The sequence below is a fragment of the Sinocyclocheilus anshuiensis genome, unplaced genomic scaffold (genome assembly GCF_001515605.1).
Source record: "Sinocyclocheilus anshuiensis isolate Anshui unplaced genomic scaffold, SAMN03320099.WGS_v1.1 scaffold176, whole genome shotgun sequence".
Classification (NCBI taxonomy): Eukaryota; Metazoa; Chordata; class Actinopteri; order Cypriniformes; family Cyprinidae; genus Sinocyclocheilus; species Sinocyclocheilus anshuiensis.
In genome coordinates, this window is record NW_015555723.1 from 1,033,514 (window position 1) to 1,039,513 (window position 6,000).

Consider the following 6,000-nt stretch of genomic DNA (forward strand, 5'->3'; position numbering starts at 1 on the left):
CGAGTGTGTCTGTGCTTATTAATCAAAATGAAACACTCAGACGCGCACACACACACACTCTGGGGCTGAGCTGTGTGTTAGTATTTGGAGAAAGGAAGCTCCATATGGGCACTCCTGCATCTCTTTTCTGTGTTGGCAGCCAGGCAGATGTCACATGGTCTAACAGGTCACCGTGCACAGACATAAGACGAATAGCTGTGCAGTACAGACTGCATGGGGCCCCTCAGCCGTCTGCCAACAGAGTCCCCCAGTTCACCCCACTCCCCACCACACACACACACACTATACACATGCATATTACATGCTTGTTTTGTTATAATTTACCACTCCTGTATTGTTCCAATATTAATGCAATATTTATAAGGTGATCTTGCTTTTGCTCTTTTATTTTGTATTGTTTGTGAGTGCATGTCTTATAAAAAGGCAAATAAGGTCCAAAGTATATATATTTAAAAAGTATATATATATTTGCCTTATTCCTATACATAAAGGAATAAAAAAAATGCACATATGTCATAAAAAAAGGTATTTGGACATTTCAGCTACACTTTAAAATGTAGAATGTCATTACATTAGAAAATCTAAAAAAATAAACGATGGCATTTATTTATAAAAATATATTTATACTAATGATAGTAAGAATACTTTTCAAGCAATACATTTCACAAAAATTTAAAACTATTAAATATAAAACATAAGACAAACTGATTAAATTTATAATTTTGTACATATGGCATGAAATGCTTTTGGGAACATTGCCTTTGACATACTATGTTCAATCTAAATTAATACATTTTTGCTAATAGTAAGCATGCATAATACTTGTTATTATTAACAAGTAAAAAGTTAACAAGAGTTGCACTGGAGCAACAAGAGTTGCACTGGATTCAAAAGTTCTTATTATGCAATAACTTTTTAAATGGCCTCATAATAATAGAGAGACTACATGGAATATTTGCACTTTTAACTCTGTAACAATAAATTAAAATGTTTAATTTAATGAGCTACACCTGCGGTTACTCTGCTAGGACAGCTGTTTGCCATCTTTGTATCTGCTAAAATCACTTATTGACTAGTTGGGCAATGGTCGTTGCAAAAATGGCTCTGAAAAGTGAAGTTAGTTTTGAGAAAAGTCTAGCTCAGTTGCTTGAAGATGCCACTCGCTTTGATCCATTATCTAATGCAATAAAATCTCTGTTTGAGTATGAACCACTGCTGTCTATTTACTATGCAATTAAAGCACAGAGTTTAAAAATGCACACAATTGCATGTCGAGGCAAATGCACATGCAAGTGCGTACACATAAACACCCAGATTTCTCAGGCCTGAAGGGCTGGATCAGGGTTACTTTACACACCTTTGAACATCCCTTTTCAGGGCACAGTGTGAAATGGATTTGAATGAGAAAGAGGAGGTCAGGAGAGGAGGTGTGGAGGCTATAGGGGAGGGAAAGGACGACGGGAACAGGGTGGGAAACCGACAGGAGGGAAGAAGAAAAGGAGGTAGATGGATTTTCCATTTGAAAAAAAAACAAAAAAAAACAGGGCCACTGGTTATTGAGTTGCATGAGAAGGATCTCCCTTTCTCTTTCGGTGCTCTCCAGCCTTCTCCCTTGCTTGTTCCTTCTCTCATTACCATAGCAGCTGCAGAGCTGTGCATGTGTGTGTGTGTGAGAGTGTGTGAAAAGGGAGGGGTCCGGGTCGGGCAGTGTGACTTAGGCAGGGGCTCCCGTCAATGGTGGGCCGTCTGGGGAATGAATAGAGGCGCACAGAGTTGCACTGGATGAACAAAAGAGAAGAGGAGAGAAGAATGGGTGAGTGAATTGGGTGGCTTGTCACTGCGAGCTAGAGCACACAAAATGGAGTGAAATAGTGAAAGAAAGTTAAAAGGAACAGAGGGCATGCAAGGATTGGCCTGGCCACCTGTCTCTCTCGCTATCTGTCTTTTGCCCTTCTGTCAATGGAGAGACTAAAGGTTGGAAGCATGAGAGCGTGATTTGGGCAGAAAAATGCCCTGTAAGCAATAAATATTTGAGTACATTACTATTTTGTAAACAACTGTTACTGTAACATATGTGATGTGCTTAATAAAGTTATTCTCTTGTGTGACTGAAAACGAACAGCCAAATCAAAACTAAAAAAATAATTGTTTTATACTTATATATTTAAGAGTAACAATGCACTTGTGATTTTTTCATACTCCTACATCGAACATTCTGTGAGAAATGTTCAATGTAGGAGTATGAAAAAATCACAAGTGCATTGTTACTCTAAAGTATCCTTGGACAATGCTGGCAAGAGTTCCTGAACTGATATACCAAATGTAAACCAGTTTTTTTACTCAGTGTTGTGAAGGAAACACATGGCAATTCTATCATCTTTACCCATAATCTCTAATTTGATTACATTGACACATATCAGATTTAACAGTGTTTTGTATTTAGTTAACATGCCCTGCTCTTTAGGTTGCTAGCATAATTGGGCTTAGCAACATTTTTTTACCATTAGCTGCATCAACTTTAATGGTGGTAATTAATTTCAGTTGGTATCATACTGTAGCTTACAGTATATTAGCCATATATGTAAGAGTTATTGGGACACAGACATGTACAAATGTGTAACTAATTTGCAGAATTGACATTTTAAGAGTTCAAGTTCAAGATAAAGGTGAAACTGTACCTTTTTGTATTGATAAGTCTTCTCAGCAACTGTGGGAGGTATGTATGTATGCATGTAATTCTTTTAAAGGGATAGTTCATCCATAAATTAAAATGTTGTCATGTACTGACCCTCACGTTGTTCCAAAACTGTATGAGTTTCTTTCTTCTGCTGAATACAAAAGAAGATCATTTGAAGAATGTTGGTAACCAAACAGTTGGTGGTAGCAATTGACTTCCATAGTATTCAATGTCAATGGCTACCAGAAACTGTTTGTTGTCCACAGACTTCAAAATATCTTCTTTTGTTCCAAGCATGCATGAGAAAGAAACTCATGCATGCTTGGAACAAATTGAGGGCTAGTAAATGATTACTTTAACTTCACAAGAGTTGTGAAAGTGTGTGTTCCCTTGTGAAAATCAAGTACACTTTAGCATACTTTTTAAAAAAAAGAGTACTTATTACAGAAATATTACACTTTAAAAGACATCAGTGTCAACTGAATGTAGTGTTATTGGACACTTAATTGCATGCTTACAATTAAATTAAAATGAATTGTACTTTAATTATTACATTTATATTAAATGCAGTTAGTTGAACTTGAGAGCTGAAGTAGGACTTACTGAAGTAGGACTTACTGTAGGTACATCTACGTAATTTTATAATTACTTCTATTTTCTTTTAAATATGAGACCCTGGACCACAAAACCAGTCATAAGGGTAATTTTTTTTTAAATTGAGATTTAGACATCATCTGAAAGCTGAATAAATAAGCTTTCCATTGCTGTATGGTTTGTAAGGATATTTGGCCGAGATACAACTATTTGAATATCTGGAATCTAAATGTGCAAAAAATTCATAATACTGAGAAAATCGCCTTTAAAGTTGTCCAGATGAAGTTCTTAGCAATGCATATTACTAATCAAAAATTACGTTTTGATATATTTATAGTAGGAAATTTACAAAATATCTTCATGGAACATGATCTTTACTTAATATCCTACTGATTTTTGGCATAAAAGAAAAATCTATCATTTTGACCAATACAATGTTTTTTTGGCTATTGCTAAAAATATACCCAAGCAACTTAAGACTGGTTTTGTAGTCCAGGGTCACATATGGTTAAAATGTGCTGCTGAGTGTACTGACAAACGTAAAATATATTAACTTTAACTGTAATATCAAATAACACATTAAATGAATAATGAATACTTTACGTGTGCTTTACTATGTTAATCAACATATCACAATAAGTGTACTTCAGTTTGTTAAGAAAACTTTACCTATTAGTGCACTTAAGTGGCCTTTAATTTCATTAAAACTCTATTATCTGCAAATAGTTTTACACTCCGAGTGCACATTCAATACACCTAAGCACGCTTATTTTTCACATGTGTTAGTATTGAAGGTTAACATAGACTTGTTTTAACATTTCTTTGCAGCCAAAATTGTATTTACCAAGGAGCTAATTGCTAATACATCCTACAGCTAGCATCTGCTCAAGGCTATGTATACGCATATGGAACAAAGACACTTGTTTAGGCTAACTGCATCCCTATATGCTTTCAAAGTCCGTTTGTCACAACCACTTGTGTTTCTCGGAAATCCTGAGCAACCCATATGGCTCTGCAACTACCTGAGGCACAGGAATAGGCAAAGGCTAACTCAAGAAACAATAACATAAAGTTAGAATCCTCATTGAGTCACATGCAAGTCTATACATTACACCAGTAATTTTCTTAAAACCACAGAATTTAATATCTAAATGCCTTTGTACAAAAAGTACAAAATACAGCAAGTAATATATTTAAAATATGACCACTTACATCATTCGAAACATAAACAGCTAAACAAATATAAAAACACAATAAAAAATAACAATTCACAAAAGACAAAAACATTATGAGAGCCCTTTTTCCAAACTTTTTCCCTTTTCCAATAATATTTCAAAAGTTGGTCCAAAATATCACAGTCATTTGACTTTTAAATCAATCAAAGAAGTTACTTTTACTTTCATGCCATAAATGTTATGGCATTATCAAGTAAAGACTTGTGCATTGTGCAACTTCTTGTTACACTGGTTTTACCATGTAGCACCCCCCTTAAAAAGAGGAGGATGGGACTTCAGATAGGAAGTGCTCCAAGATTTTTTCTGGACACTTTACTTGTTTGTTCTCCCATTATGTCAAAAGGATGCCCAGTAACACTGCCATATTTTAACATAGTTGTTATGGTTTATAATATGTTTGACATTACTTATGGAGGGACATTCAAGCAGAGTGTGTTGCGTAATTACACATACAGTAATTTAATTCATATGCATATAAAAGCCCTTGCAAAGAATGAGTGAAAACCACCCTGGAGCTTCCATACAATAAGAATTGTTTTTCCATTTAGAAAAATAATATCTTTAAAAGTTGGCATGACACCAACAATTTATAAAACAGCCATCAGTGCAATATTTAAAACATTCTCAAGTATAAGTGATGCATATTTGTATACTGGCTTTGAAGCGTTTCAAAGTCACAACATATTTAAACCTTACCACAACTTGCCTGAGTTGACAAGGGGTCTAAGAAGACAAGGCCAACGTGCTTTAGGATACAGTGCAGTCTATACACTGATCTACAGATTTGCTCAACCTCCGAATTACAAAACAGTGTGGCTTGAAATGTGTGGATCAGCTAAAAAAAAAAAAACTCAGTTCAAGTAGGAACTCACAAAGTACCGATTATGACACAACAGTCAATGCCAAAATGCAGTCCTATTTGGTAGTGCGTGAAATAGAAAGTGTTTGCGTAAATATTTCCATTTAAGAGGTGAGAGATCCTGAATGATGAATGATACTAAACTTTATGTCCAACATGCAATGTCACCGTTATAAAGCATTACAGATGAGGTATCAGACATCAGTCCCTGTTTTAGGCAATATGCAAAGAGAATGTGTACATAATGTAATTCTGTACAGGCATATTTATGTCAGTCTAGTCAGTGTGTGAACTGAGGGGGGGTCGACTTTTTGAAGAAATGTCTGTCAGTAATGTTTAAGTTGGTCTCGCGCATGTATTTTGTATAGCTTAACGTCAGTTAGGCTATATTAAGACTATTTAAAACAAAATCGTGAAATATCTGTAATGTGAATACCCATAATACAGTGATTAATAATGACAGTAGTTGTGTAAATGCACTCACTGCAGGATACTGAACTTAGCGGTAAAAGTGTTGTCAAATCGTCGAACTGTTGCTATGGTTACCTCATCAGGCGAATTTACGAGCGTCGATTTAACTCATATTCTGACATCTTTTGTAGTTTTTGTGGTTCTTAAAACGTTGTTTGAATCAT